The sequence below is a fragment of the Rhinoderma darwinii genome, chromosome 12, assembly GCF_050947455.1.
Source record: "Rhinoderma darwinii isolate aRhiDar2 chromosome 12, aRhiDar2.hap1, whole genome shotgun sequence".
Lineage (NCBI taxonomy): Eukaryota > Metazoa > Chordata > Amphibia > Anura > Rhinodermatidae > Rhinoderma > Rhinoderma darwinii.
Window position 1 is genome coordinate 75,265,217 of NC_134698.1, and position 16,678 is coordinate 75,281,894.

Below are 16,678 nucleotides of genomic sequence, written 5' to 3' on the forward strand. Positions count from 1 at the left end.
TCATCTCATTATCATCACGGGAAGGATTACAATATCAGGTAACACCTACACTTTGATAACATAGGATCCACCATTCTTGATCCTTCCTGTTCTGTAGAGATCACTTCTCAGCAGTCATCTCATTATCATTACAGGCAAGATTACAATGACCGTTAACACCTATATATAGATAACACAGGATCCACCACTAATAATTGACTGACCCTTCCTGTTCTGTAGAGATCACATCTCAGCAGTTATTATCATCACAGGCAGGATTACACTGACAGTTAACACCTATTTATAAATAACACAGGATCCACCAGTGACAATAGGTGATGGACTCAGCTACACTCCTCCTCTGAGATTAAGTTGTTTTGTCCCGCGTGACCGCTGCAGCCAATCACAGGCTGCAGTGATTACATGTGAAAAAAGCTATGATATCTCAGGGGGCCGCCAGGGACTCGTTCCTATCAGATGCCAGATTAAAGGAATTTCAATGTGTTAGAATTATTCTTATTGTTGTTTTTATTAATACTACTACTATGTTACGTTATATCATTTATAATATTGAATTTAATTTATGAATTTTTAGACTAATTCCAAAAAATAAAAGACATAAATAGAAGAAATATTTAAACTTGGGCCAATGTCAGCCCAGCCTTTAAGTTCTTATACTGTATGTCTGCTTTCTAGTAAAATGAAGAATTCTTGGCCTGAACTTAGTTTTTGTGTACGCAGTGCATCCTGTAAAAATATAATACTATAATTTATTTCCCAATTAACATTTCCCTGTCTCTAGTCTTGCTTTATATGAGTTTGGCATTCACTGGGGGCATTTATTGTTTTTGTAATTTATATGAATAGGTAAAAACGTGTGTAAAACATGCAGTTACGTTAATACAGAGGCAAGACTTTCCTGTGAATAAACAAGTGTTTGAAGTTATTTCATGATTATATAATATATGTTTACATAATATTGCTATGGAGGATAGATAGATAGATAGATAGATAGATAGATAGATAGATAGATAGATAGATAGATAGATAGATAGATAGATAGATAGATAGATAGATAGATAGATAGATAGATAGATATGAGATAGATAGATAGATAGATAGATAGATAGATAGATAGATAGATAGATAGATAGATAGATAGATAGATAGATGATAGATAGATAGATAGATAGATAGATAGATAGATAGATAGATAGATAGATAGATAGATAGATAGATAGATAGATAGAGATAGATAGATAGATAGATAGATAGATAGATAGACAGACAGACAGACAGACAGACAGACAGACAGACAGACAGACAGATGATAGATAGATAGATAGATAGATAGATAGATAGATAGATAGATAGATAGATAGATAGATAGATAGATAGATAGATAGATAGATAGATAGATAGATAGATAGATAGATAGATAGATATGAGATAGATAGATAGATAGATATGAGATAGATAGATAGATAGATATGAGATAGATAGATAGATAGATAGATAGATAGATAGATAGATAGATAGATAGATAGATATGAGATAGATAGATAGATAGATATGAGATAGATAGATAGATAGATAGATATGAGATAGATAGATAGATATGAGATAGATAGATAGATAGATAGATAGATAGATAGATAGATAGATAGATAGATAGATAGATAGATAGATAGATAGATAGATAGATAGATAGATAGATAGATAGATAGATAGATAGATAGATAGATAGATAGCATATATGTTTTATGCATGAGCAATGTTTCCCTTTAAACTAGGATTTCGCACCATCACATAATGAGGACTGTTTGTATGTGATGTTTTCTATTTTCCTGTTGTTTTCTCATGTAATCATTTCTTTGTTTAATTTATGCCACTTCACTCTCAATTATTATTTAAAATTGCTGCTTTTTCTATGACAGCCAAGATGCACTGATTCTCTTGTTCCGTTGCATCTGCCAATGATGTCTTTGACTGGCTTGACAGAAGGAAGCCTGTTTTAGATGAGTAGAGAAATCATTTTCAAAGGCTTACCTTGCAGACAAACCTTTTCATTAAAACTTTCCTCCATGGCGTTATTTTTTCCATAATTTCCCGAGTCCAGAGGCCTTCCTTCATCGCCTGCAGCCTCGTCTAGAGGTAAGAAATAGCATGATACATAACGCTGCTCATTGACCAGTCCTGGCATACTGTACATAAAAGACATCTAGATATCATAAAGTAATGCATAATGCATGAACCACATGCCTTTAATTTTTGTCTGTGCTACACACAAAAATGTAAAGGCATACTGAATTCCAAAATTCTTATGGCATAAAATGTAACAAAAATATTATTATTATTATTATTATTATTAATAATAATAATAAAACAATTGCTCTATAGAATTTTTGAAAGATAAAAATAATGATATATTCTATAAAAAAAAAAAAATAATTCTGTATATTTTTCTAAAATAATTATATTTATCAAAATTTCACAGAAATATGAGTTTGTGCATTTTTATTTTTTATTTTTATTGCCGTGTCCTCTCATTGTAATAATACAAATGCTGTGAAAAAAAATAAATAACTCAAGCTGCTTCATTATATATGGTGAAACTAAAAACATTTGATTTTTTTTCATACCATAGCATTGTCTGTTATTTTTTTTAATTTTTTTTAATGATGCAGTGTAATTAATTACAGACATTGATTTTTGTTTTTCTGAGTAAATTGGTGTCTATTTGGCCTCTCATCTTATTTTATAGATTGATATATTATTTTGTGAATTTGATTTAATGTAACCAAAATAACAATACATTTTGCGTGCTTTCTACATGTAAAGCTGTAAAACAATTGCAAACCATTTAAACATCAGAAAATACCAAGAGTTCTAGACAAGATTAAAACAGCTGCAGGCATTGATATCACTCGGAGATTTTTTTTAATTTTTTTAAAAATTTAAAAATGTACGTTTATTAAATTAATAGTAACCTATGTACCGGTAGTAATATAAAAAAATGTACAAAATAATACTCAAAATGTCTTAAATCTGCTGCCTGTGTAAAGTAGATCATAGTCATAGAGTCATAGAGTCATAGAGTCATAGAGTCATAGATAACCTATTAACGTGATTCTTCGATCAATAACTCATTAAAAAAAATATCTTTAAAATAATTAGTTTTATTTTCTGGATATTTTTAGGTATAAAATGTTTCCAATTTTTTTCAATCTCAAAAACACTGTAGGATAACGGCCCACCCGTAGATCCCCCTCTTGCTTTAATATCCATTTCTATAATATATATATATTACACATTGGCAGAAGTAATAATTAATTTAAAAAAAAATAATTAATATTTGGTAATAATGAAATACAAATAACAATATTAATTTGTGACAAAAACTTTCTAAGTGGAAATAAAAATGATAATAAAAAAAAATAAATAAAAATAAAAATAAACTAAGGAATTAATACCAGGAGTACTTTCTACATATTAATTATACTAACACAAACAATATTGTGAGAGGTTGAAAGCTTGGAGGTAAATTATAGAGTCGGTTTTTTTTCACAAGGGGATTCAGTATAATTTGCTTAAAGGCTTAGAACTGTATGTGAGCAAATGAAGAAAAAAAAATAATGAAATCCTCATCTGCACAGACAATCCTATAGTTCTAGGAGATCATTCAAAGTAACACTTAAAAAATAGTCCCCTTAAAGTACAATGGCAGTGGTTCTTCACTGAGAAGTATTGTTTTATTGATAAAAGAAAAAAAAAAAAGATACAACTACAACATGCATTTATGATTTGGATGGATTCCTGTGTATTTCTTTTGCTACTTTGCATTGGGCTAGATTCACACATGCAGTTATTGGTGCAGTTTTTTCAGCCAAACATGGAAGTGGATACAAAAAAAGAGGAGAAATACAAGTTTTTCCTTTATACTTGTCCTTCTGTTTGGAGTCACTTAAAACAAAATGCATAAAAAATGCAAAAAAAAAAAAACTGCATCCAAAACTGCAACTAAAAATGACACCAAAAACTGCACCAAAAACAGATGTTTGCTGCCATTTCGTGGCATGTTCATTGGTATTTTTTTACGCTAGATGTTGCTTTAAAGTCTATAATGGAAAATGGAAAACCCTACGTAGAAAGCGTTTTCATTTGTGGTGTTTTTGTGGTGTTTTGGGGGTCAGTTGCTTTTTTCTCAAAACAAATTATGCTCTGGCTATAGCGCTTTTCTGGCGTTTTTCCATAGATTTCTCTATAGGACTTCAAAAATGGCAGAAAAAAACTCATCTGTAAAATGTTTCTGAATAAAAATGGCACCAAAAACGCTCGTAAAATGCCACAAAAAAGCCATGGCGTTATTTACAAACGTTTATAAACGCATAACAAATAGTGTTTGGGAAGGAGGTCTCAGGGCCAGTTCACACAGAGTTTTTTTAATGACGCGCCAAAAAACGGTCGAAAATGCCTCCCATTGATTTCAATGGGAGGCAGACATGCCCTATCTTCGCCTCTGACCTCCCATTGTCATCAATGGGAGGCAGAGAAAGCATATTTTGCGCCATTTTATGCCCGCGGCGCTCAATGGCCGCGGGCGAAAAACGCCGCGTGAATCGGCATGCAGGGAGAGGAAAATCTGCCTCAAAATTCCAAACTGAATTTTGAGGCAGAAATTTCGCCTGCAAAAAACAGCCTTATATTTTCCCTTGCGTTTTGATTCACTTCTAGCTTTGGCCGGAAAAAAACTGCATCAAAAACTGCATGTGTGAATCCAGTCCTACATATACTGTATATAGTGTTTCAATTATAGATGGAGGAAAATGCAGTTTTATGTGTTTGGAATGCAGATTGAGTTAAGAAGACAAATTAATAGTCTACAAAAATTAGCTCTATTAGACAATCTGGAACAACTTGGCAACGCGCCTGCCTATTTTTGCATGAACATTTGTTAACTGCTGATGAAAAATTCAGTTCTTCTACTTAGGTGAAGAGATGTATTTGCTTTTTGGTGGAAATTAAATAGAGTATAAGCAATCAACATGCTGTTGAACTACTCGTGATGCTGTGTCTGTCAAAATGAACTTCTCCGCAAAATACAGGAATCTGTTCTTATTTGAAAACTTCCACGGCTGACAGTGATTTTTGCAAAAATAACACCGTGCGCGGAACCCACCATATTTACCCAAATAGGAGACTGTAAAAAATGCATCTCTATGTTTTTGTATCTATAGACTGAAAAACACATTTGCTAAGGGGCAAGATTCTGGTAACCTTTAAAAAAATATATACAGATGAAGCAGAGTTGAACGTGTTATTTAACTCTTTGGGGCCTCATGGTTGGTGTATGGGGGTCAGGGTTTGAAATAAGGGGATGGAAGAGGTTAAGGTTTCATACACACGGATGTATTATGGCTCCGTACAACTTTCGAGGTATGCGGAGCCATAATAAGGTGCCCATTGCACTATATGGGGGCCCTTCTGTACCTCTATATTTTTTTATTTCATACACAGACATGCAGAGATTTTCTGAAAAAAAGTGGGTGTCGCAGCACCCAGACCCCGAGGGGCCCAAAGACCCCTCTGCGACATAAGAAGACACCAGTATTATACATGGCTCATGGGGGGTGGGTGCCCTGTTATGACTGGCTTTGTTGTGGTATTGTCGCCTATAAGCTTTAGGCTATGTTCACACGGAGTATTTTGGGGGAGGAATATCTGCCTCAAAGCTCCAAACGGAATTTTGAGGCAGATATTCCTCCCCCAAAATACTCCGTGTGAATAGCAATGATCGCGCCGTTTTTCGCCCGCGGCCATTGAGCGCCGCGGGCAGAAAACACGCTTTCTCCTGCCTCCCATTGAAGTCAATGGGAGGTCGGAGGCGGAAGCGCCCGAAGATAGGGCATGTCGCTTCTTTTCCCCGCGAGGCAGTTTTACTGCTCGCGGGAAAAAGACGCCGACGCCTCCCATTGAAATCAATGGGAGGCGTTCTCGGGCCGTTTCTGCCGAGTTTTGCGACGCGGTTTCCGCGTCAATAAACTCGGCAAAAGACCCCGTGTGAACATAGCCTAAGATTTAGTGGGAGATATTTCTGTAATACAGAGCTGTACAGAGACCCCATATTGGGCCAGACAAACAATAGGGACTCCAGGTGTGGCCCTACAAGCTACATGCATGAGGACTTACTTGCAGTCCTATGTAAAATCTCAGATAACTTATTATAATCATATCCCGATGAGTTGTGCCCAGCCCAGCTATACCAGGCCAACTCAGCTCTGCTACATTGTATACACAGACACGTTACAGACGGTAATCGCTTCGCCCCTCCTTCCCGCTACTGCTCCTTACAAAGCTTTATCAACTTCACATCCTTCCAACCCGAACAAATACACATCAGAGAAAGTTATGATAAAAAGAAAATCAAAGGTATAATAAGATTAAAAGTGCGGAAGAGCGTCAATACGTCGACTTAAATCTCATTGTCTATTCGGAACATGTAGAGCGCAATAGTTCGTTATTTCTTTACAATGAACGCCGAGGATTTTTACTGTATTGCAGAGCGGCTGACAAGGAAACTGTAGACAGTCATATATCATGTCTGAAGGCTGGAGGACATTAAAAGGGGATTAAAGCAAACTATTGTTTCATTAGTCAAACATTTTAAATGGCATTTGCGGCATCCGCATCGCCCCCGAAAATTGGCGTGCCACAAAGTGAGAATCCGGGTGTCTATATAAACGTATTCAATGAGTACAAATGAGTTGGGAAATGAAGTAAAATTTCAAAATTCCGAATTCTAAAATGTAGAGTAGAGATTGGTCAGCGGGGTTAATAAAATTGGCCACATTTTTGCACGGTAATGCCTATTAAATAGGGAATGTGCGTTTAGGCCCCATGAACACAACCGCATTTTAAGCTATCCCGAAATACTGTCCGTAAATACGGATCCATAGGCATCCGTATTCCAACCGTATATACGGATCCGTAAAAAAAAGGGAGGGTGTAAATGATGTCATCAGCATGTTGCATAGCCACGCTTCCGTAAATACGGACGGTATACAATGCACATCCGTAGCCGTCCGTATTTGCTGAAGCTCCCATAGACTTCTATGGGAGAGTCCGTGCCGTAATTACGGACAAGAATAGGACGGGTTCTATAACTTTTTCAGCACGGACACCCACCCGTAAAAATACTGAAAGTTGTCCGTGGCCAATAGAAATGAATGGGTCCGTAATTACTGATGAAAAATACGGTTGTGTGCATGGAGTCTTAATATAGGGTGAGTTGCGCAGGTCCCATGGGGTTGACTACTGGGCAGCAGGTGAGAATGGTGAAAGCAGGACCCTTTATTGACTGGGCCCTTGACTTGGCCCCAATGGCAGCCCTGGTAGTAACTATGCAGAATGTTTATCTAGGCATCTGTGCTATTGCCACCAGGGGGACAATAAGGATTTTATTTTTCACTGTATTATTATTTGGTCAATGCTCAAGGTTGAACTTATGTCTTCTTTTAAATACACTATAAAGGTAGGAACACACACGGTGTGTTCTGGGCGGAAACATTGTGCAATTGCAGTGCCAGAAAAAAAAGAAAAAAACGCTCATACTTACCCCCTCCCTCTTCTCTGCGCGTAGTCCGGCCTCCTGGGATGATGTTGCAGGCCATGTGACCGATGCAGCCTGTGATTGGCTGCCGCGGTCACATGGGATGATACGTCATCCCAGGAGGCTGGGCTGGAGAAGAAGCAGGGAACTGTGGGTGAGTATAACTTATTTTTTTCTTACTTGCGATTTTTGCGGCTGTGATTCCACCCCAAATGTCGCAAGACACAACACTTTGTTGCGGGTTTAAGCACCTCTTTGAATTCAATGGGGAAAACCCGCAACAAAAGAGCTGCGATTCCGCAGCATTAATTGACATGCTGCGGTTGAGGAAACTGCACCGCAAGTCAATTTATGTGCGTTTTTTTGGGCGACTTTTTTCCACTGTGTGGGGACGAGATTTTTTTAAATGTCACCCAGCCTGCTGCTACTGTAAAACGCTGCGGATTTTCCGCAATGCATCTGTTGCGGAAAATTCGCAGTGTTTACGCCGTGTGTGTTCCTACCCTGATGCTAGCTTTGTAATTATGTAACTTACCTGTTTTAGGGTCAGACAGCCAAAATGCAGCCACATTTTTTTTTACCATCCATCTTATGGCCATATTTGGACCCCTGAGGTTCTACTCAACCGAAAGATCACCATGCAGTACTAAACTTCCGCTAGTTCTTTTCCACCAGGTTTCTGTTTTTAGCCCATACATAAACCCGAAGGACCCATTATAAGTCCAATAAGATCCAACAGGAGCTTTATGGGTTTTAATGGTCTTAATAAGGATCATAATGGATCCATATCATCCCTCATGCATCCTGTAAAAAAAAAGGCCATAACAATAGCGTGAACAGAGCCTACCATTACTACCGGAACTATGGCAGTCATGACGGATCCACTGTGTAGCTGATCCTGATGGATCCGTTGACTGATAATGGGTCAGTTAGGTCTCTACTTTTTGCAAAAAAGAATGTCGCAGCAATGTTACGTTATATCCCACGGCAATTTGTAGTGAAAGATATACTAAAAGGAATACTGGTCGGATCGGGGGCAAATTTTTACGTCTCCGGCCCGTTTTACTGGAATTTTTGCTAAGGCATTATTACCCAGGAAAGAAAACAGTAAACCAATAGTAAATTGTTCATACAAGACTCCTGGTAAAATAGTTTGCATGTCTTAATTACTTACATTTTGTATCACGTTGTACTGATACCGTCTCTTCTTTTGTCTTTAAACAATTGTTTTTACAATGGCCTCTATTAGGGGAAGCATGAATGGAATTTTTAATGAAGACAGTGCTTTCTCATGCTGTGGGTTTAAAACAAAAAATATCAAGCTCTGGGTGGGAATTTTGTTCTTTATGACTGTGAGCCTAGAATGGTGTCTGGTAAATGCCCCCTTTGCTCTTTAATTATGTCAAGTTAATTTACACATTTTTCATTTTACTGTCAACCAATATGGCTTCCAATTATTTTTGTAAACTGACACAATTTAACTTGGATTAAAAGGAAATATAATTAAAATTAAAAATGTTCTCATCTTTCAGAGTCTCCATGATATTAGTTTTAATATTTCTTAGGCGCACCCACCAGTCAGCATCAGATGACCACCCTGAATATCCTTACGTCTTTGAAGACACCTGGTAGTCTATGGGATGGCCATGACTACATAACAACCGAACGGCATTGACAATCATGTAAGTAAAACGGGGAACATATGGAGCTCCATTGGACTGTCCATCAGCTGAATTTACCCAGAGTGTGGGGATCTCGGGTATCAACAAGGGAGACGGTCTATTCCTCCTTCTTCACTCAAACTGATTGCACTATACAGACTTTTGACCTCCTACAGTAGTGGCCATTGAACTATATTCTTCATTCATGGGATCGTAGTTGGTCGAAAAAAACTCTTTGCAAGTTAGAGCAAGGTACCGGGATATCTTGTAATGTCAAAGTTAGGGAACCAGTGGTAGAGAATATCATTATCCATTACATGACTTAAGATTTAGAGTAGAACTCTCGGTTAGAGTTTCCAAGGACCTAGAAGACCCTTAGTTTCTAACTCACTTGGACTCTCTGAGCTCAACCTTTTCTCCTCCTGTCTCTCCCGGTAGACCTCCGACCAGGTCCATGTTACCGCTTCTTACCCAAAACAGAAAGATCAAGTAATGCTTGCAGGACATGCTTAGACGTGGTTATATTTTGACCTAGTCATGTTTGTAATACGCATAATAATTTAATAATATTAAATATAATGAGTGGAAGGATATCCATAATGCTGCCGGTTAGGACCCAACTTAAGCCCCAAATTTGTAAGTGTGTAAACCCCAATTCATCTACTCTCCTTCTCCCATCACATTGAAAAGGATCAAGGAAGCTGAGATATAGCTTACTGTATGGTAAGGTCCTTACTGGAGAGTTGTTGATCACTGGTGATGTATTTTGACCTTGTAGATATGCCCTCTTGTTAGATAACAGGGATAAAAAATGGAGCTTCTAATGTGAGGATCTTGCCCAACCACCCCCTATATCTAAGCTTTCGGTACTCTACTGACATGGATAGAAGTAGGACATGGGGGTCAAGCTTTGATGAAAAAGAGAGTGGTTGTAAGACTAGATCAATGACCATTCATGGTGGATTTATCATGGCCGCCGAATGTATTTTAGGTGGAGTTATCCTTTAAGTAAAAAAGAGCTATCCTAAGACACCAAGCCTATACACATTAGTGAGCGTTCACGTATATAGCCAACTAGGGTCACACCTAAACACATGACGATTTCATTACTCCTCCACTACCTGGGAAGACGCCACCAGGGCTCTCGGAGGAGAAGACCAGCATTAATTACATTAGTAACATCTCACTGTCCCCTCTATAGCACCGTGACCTAAAAGCCAGATGCTCCATTGCAGAGAAATTGCTGGTGAAATTATTACAACTTTAATCTTGCATAACTTTACTGCCATGGAAACAAGACACCTCAAGGATTGCGCTTCCGTTGTTTGCATTAATTAATGTGCAATAGCAACAAGCTGTGCCCTCTATCTGGAACCTACGACGGTGCCCTAATAATTTCTAGATAAGCTGGTCAGATCCAAGGCGCCCATCTGTTCCTCCCGGTTCTCGTCCCCTCCGTGTGGAGACATTTTCTCCGTGCGTTTATTATGGGAATCTGTTCATTCGAAGTCAAGAGACTACAGCCACAATGTTACAAGGCATTAAGACCTTCTCAAGAAAGCCATTTACAATAAGACTGTTGAGGCTGCTTGGATACGCAAGCTGGAAATCACAAGTGGGAGAATAGATTTTCCTGATTTATTGGACATTCTAGCTTCCTCCTCACCATCAGTATGTGCAGACACGACACAGTCAAGGAATGAAGCATCTGCTTCTCCACCATTTCATTTATGAACTTTAGAGGCAGATGTAAATCACTCATAAATTCATAAGTGTTGCACGCCGCTCTTCCTTCATTATAACAAACATAAACTCCATCTACCTAAGCTGAGAAACGGAAAGCATTTATTATAAATGGCGCAACCCGACAGGCAGAAATTCATTCATTTTCCGGAATAAAAGGGAGCAGACAGTAATAGAAAGGATGAGCTGTCTCTTCTGCCAACCTGGAGTTGGTCCTATACTGCTCTGGGTAATAGTATGGTAATTGATCAGCGTGGCAATTGATCAGCGTGGCAATCGATCAGCGTGGCAATTGATCAGCGTGGTAATTGACCTGTGAAATAAATGTCTTTCGATCCTAATTTATCTCCAATAAGATTGTATTTGAAAAGATATGTATAAGTTTGAAGGAGTTTGATCATATAAAGACCATTTTGATATTCCAAGAGGCTGCGTTTACTGATGGTAATTGCATTCAAATATTAATTTTACTATTAAAATACACAATGATAGACTACACCGTAATCCCTTATATGGTCTGAATCTATAGCAGTGTTCAGCCTGATCTTCCTGGTTCATGAATAGAATGTTAGAATGACAGTGAAGACTGACACACAGAGAAAGCTTTTGAAAAGAGGGAACCAGGGGGGGGGGGTGAAATGATGTGTAATGAAGGTTTAACAATCTACCGGCCAGCAGTTCTGTTTTCAATGAACTGTCCTGCAAACTGGACCACAAATGGGATGGAGTTTATACAAAGTTGCAATAACAGGGGTGTTTTTGGTATTTTTTTTGTGAAAAAGTGGGTGGGGCTGACAAATGTCCTATTAGTTGAGAGTCAAAGATTTGTACATATGGGAAAGCCAGGTGAGTGAAATGGTTGTCATTAGTGGTGTCCCCTTTGGAAATCCAGCATTATCTTATAGCAATAACTTATTATCTCAGAGTATTAACTTATTATCCCAAGACATTGACGTACTATATAATAACAATGTCTTTTTTATTTCAGTGTACTGGCACTGACGTGTCATCTTATAGCACTGTCTTATTATCTCAAAGAACTGACTTATCCTAAACCATTGATATCTTATATCACTAACTTATTATCTTAGGCACTACCTTATTATCTCAGAGCATTACCTTATTATCTCAGGCACTACTTTATTATCTCAGGCACTACCTTATTATCTCAGAGCACCACCTTATTATCTCAGAGTGCTACCTTATTATCTCAGAGCGCTACCTTATTATCTCAGGCACTACCTTATTATCTCAGAGCGCTACCTTATTATCTCAGAGCGCTACCTTATTATCTCAGGCACTACCTTATTATCTCAGAGCACTACCTTATTATCTCAGGCACTACCTTATTATCTCAGAGCACTACCTTATTATCTCAGACACTACCTTATTATCTTAGAACACTACCTTATTATCTCAGGCACTACCTTATTATCTCAGGCACTAGCTTATTATCTCAGGCACTACCTTATTATCTCAGGCACTACTTTATTATCTCAGAGCGCTACCTTATTATCTCAAAGCACTACCTTATTATCTCAGGCACTACCTTATTATCTCAGCGCACTACCTTATTTTCTCAGACACTACCTTATTATCTCAGAGCACTACCTTATTATCTCAGTGCACTACCTTATTATATCAGGCACTACCTTATTATCTCAGAGCACTACCTTATTATCTCAGACACTACCTTATTATCTCAGGCACTACCTTATTATCTCAGGCACTACCTTATTATCTCAGAACACTACCTTATTATCTCAGGCACTACCTTATTATCTCAGAGCACTACATTATTATTCCAGAGCACCAACTTTTTTATGATTACCACACTCACTTATACTTTTTTGGCAAATATGCTGTTTGGTTGCTGTACGATTGGTTTGCAGCTAACAAATATTGTGGCTTCAGGTTTCCTATAAATGGAAAAAAATGGAATGTTGATCGAACCTGAGCCAGCCGTAGTGATATCTGAGGAGCAAAAGTTCCAGATACTTTAATAAGAAATTCATGTCATGCGCTGAAAACATAAGAGGTTTGTGCAGTAATTAAGAGGTGATTATTTAATTTGTACTAATAAAACTTAATAAATATATTCTGAATGATTTATTAGTGGCACCTAACTGGAATTTATAGCTGCAATGTAAATAGGCGAATTTAGGAAGCAATTTCAGCCTGTGGAGGAATGGATCACAATTTCTACATTTTTTTAGTTAATTCACAAGAATATTTAGCTAGAAATGCATACAATACACTTCCAATAATCCAGCATCTGATAAACTACCGGATGTTTCATAATGTTTTATTTCATGACGTCCCCCAGTCTGCTATAAAGTATACGACATATACATTGAACTCAATATTCATACAGTAAGCTCCCCCTAGTGGTGGCTGCAGGCAAAGATAATTTTTCCATTTAACTCTATGGCTATGCAGAGGATTTGGAGCTCGGTATCAGTAAAAATGGTGTCCTGACTGCTATAAAGCTGGTTTCTGGCATTAAATCAATGGCAGCAGACTCTTTAATTTGCAAGGTGGGGCCTTGATGGATCTGACTTGTTTTTCCAGCACATCCCCCAGATTGCAAGAACCTTACCTTCTAGCAATTGAACTCTAGTCTCCCCTGTCTTGCTTTGCGGCCTTGACAACTGTGCTATAGAGACCCTTGCGTGGTCTTTCTTTGCCTCAGCCATTTGTTTGCTGCCCTTAGAAGTTCGTTATGGATTGCACCTGCTCGGTGGTCAATCACTGTGGTTCCTGCCCTATAACTACCCACCGGTCTGTACTGTCTTTCCCTGAGTATTCTGATTTGTCAGGTATCCAGGTTCCCTGTGCTTTATCTTTATCGCTCTTCTGTGTACCGAACTTTGCATTAGTCTAACTACAGCTGATCTCTCCATTGCACTCCGTCACCTGCAGTCCAGCTGTCCATTGTGGACTGTCACGGGGACAGCGACCTTGGAATCCTCCTGCACCCCCTTGCTGGGAATAAGGGTGAAGACCAGGAGATTTCTTAGACTCTGTACCCAAATTTAGGCTCTGTCAACCAAATTACAGCTATTTCTTATTTCAGCTTGCTGCAGTACAACTTCTTGAAGTGTGACAAACTTTGGATTACTATTGACTTTTACTGTGAACTGTGTTGTTGCCTCGCTTACTGCGTTCCTCACCCGAGAACCAGCATCACTACACAGATGGTCGATCGGATTGAGATCTGGGGAATTTGGAGATAAGTCAACACCTTGAACTTTATGTTCCTCAGACCATTCCTGAGCAATTTTTGCAGTGTGGTAGGGACATTATTCTGCTGAAAGAGGGCAGTAGCATTAGGGAATACCATTACCATGAAGGGCGTACTTGGCCTACAACAATGTTTAGGTTGGTGGTACGTGTCACATCCACAAGAATGCAAGGAGCCAAGGTTTCCCAGCAGAACATTGCCAAGATCATCACACTGTCTTTGCCGGCTTGTCTTCTTCCCATAGTACATCCAGGTGCCATCTTTTCCCCAGGTAAGTTACGCACACCCAACTGGCCGCCCACATCAAGTAAGAGAAAACGTGATTCATCAGACCAGGCACCTTCTTCCATTGCTCCATTGTCCAGTTCTGATGCTCACGTGCCCATTGTAGGCTCCTCTGGCGTTGGACAGGCATCAGCATGGAGACTCTGACCGGTCTGTTGCTGTGCAGCCCCACACACAACAAGCTGCGATGCTCTGTGTGTTCTGACACCTTTCTATCATAGCCAGCAGGAACTTTCTCAGACGGGCTAGCCTTCGCTCCTCATGTGCATCAATGAGACTTGGGCGCCCATGACATTGTTGCCGTGTCACCGGTTGTCCTTGCTTGGATCACTTTTGGTAGGTAATAACCTCTGCATACTGGGAACACCCTACAAGACCTGACGTTTTGAAGATGCTCTGACCTAGTCGTCTAGACATCACAATTTGGCCCTTGTTAAAGTTGTTTGGATCCTTACACTTGACCATTTTCCTGCATCCAACGCATCAACCTCAAGAACTGACGGTTCACCTGCTGCCTAATATATTCCACCCCATGTCAGACGCCATTGTAACCAGATCATCATTCACATCACCTGTTAGTGTTTTTCATGTTATGCCTGAACGGAGTATATTATGGGGTAAAATATGTGAGACGGAGCTCAGGAGACTCTGACCATTTTATTGCATGAGTCAGCCCTCGTTTGGTGTATGCATCCCATCAAAGTGTATATATATATATATATATATATATATATATATATATATATATATATATATATATATAAAATAAAGTAATATATATAAATATAAAAAAATTATATATGTAGTGTTTATATAGTGTGTATATAAAGTGTCAGTATATTTAGAACCTCTGTAAAAAGTGTAACATAAAAGCCAATAAATAAGAATAAAAAAAGCAAATGAAAGCAAATAAAAAATAAAAAGCAAAATTAAAGCAAAAACGTCTAATAACAGATAAAAATAATAAAAATTAAAAATGGACAAAAAAAGCCAATATGTATAAACCCCAGCACTGATACAGATATAATATTGTTGGCCCTGCCCCATGTGAAACAGGATAACTTTTGACTTTCGAGCACACAGATAATATAGATATATCATAAAGACTGGTAAAAAGGGGATTATACGTTTTTGACGTGAGAAAATGGAATGGTAATATGACTATTTAGTAATGGAGCATTTACCCAATTATAAATCACATCCCCCGTGTCACACCACATTGCAGTAAGTGCTACTTTAGAACATTTTAAGAGCAGAGAAAATTGTTTTAGAGATAGATTAAAGGGTGAAATTTTGAATAATTTTCCATAAATTGTGATTTTAAAACTATATGCTAAAGTGCAGAGAATCTCAACACTTCTCCGAGATCTTCAACTGATAAATATACTTTACGTTACTCTTATTATAGGTAAAGAACATGGAGGGAATTGTGTGTTACTTTATGTGGGTGGCGCATACAATTTCCACCTTGATTCCTATAAACTGAAAACTATAATTTTAGCATTCAATGATATAGCAGAGCTGAGCTTGTCATTTGTAACAATGACTGTAACAAGAGGACTCTGCCCAAATAATAAGTTCTCATGAAGTACACACCATAGAGGCAAACCAGGCTGCTGCTATAAGGCTCCTGGAAAGAGGGTGTTATGGAATTACTAGCTGAGCAATTCCCAGTGTGAAAGTTGATGGAATTGCTATTTGAACGATTCCTCAAAAGTAGCTGGAGACAGTCTGGAACAAGAATGCAAGTAATCCGCTACCTCAAATCCGTCATAACTCTGATCAGCAGAGTCTAAGGCTACTCCATGGTCTTCACCGGAGCCCACCGCAAGGCAGGTTGGATTTGGTTGCACAGAACCCAGGTTGCTTTAACAGAATTCAGTGTTGGACAAGAGGTGCAATGCAGGCAAAACTAGAACAGATAACAAGAAAGCCAGACGGTAAACAGAAAGTCCAAATCTCAAAGCTAGAGGATATAATGAATTGCAGAGGTCAAAACCAGCCAGGAGCAAAAAGTCCAAATCAGTAAGCAAGGGTTAAATCCAGAGACAAGCCGAGGTCCCGTTCCAAAAGTTAAAATAGTCAAAGGTACAGGGTATAATCAGGAGCTTGATCAAACACATGCAAATAAGGAGAATCACAATCAAATATAACAGA

General features: G+C 38.3%; 1 long non-coding RNA gene across 4 annotated transcripts in view; it reads left to right on the plus strand.

Annotated features, from left to right (window-relative positions):
• The first annotated feature begins 1,929 nt into the window (after positions 1-1,929).
• The window catches only part of LOC142664761 (uncharacterized), a 53,050-nt gene continuing 38,301 nt past the window's right edge, over positions 1,930-16,678 (plus strand). For all 4 annotated transcript variants that reach the window (XR_012851371.1, XR_012851368.1, XR_012851370.1 and 1 more), the window contains exons 1-2: positions 1,930-2,133; positions 9,154-9,270. This is a non-coding gene — a long non-coding RNA (uncharacterized LOC142664761). The remainder of the gene's footprint in view (positions 2,134-9,153; positions 9,271-16,678) is intronic.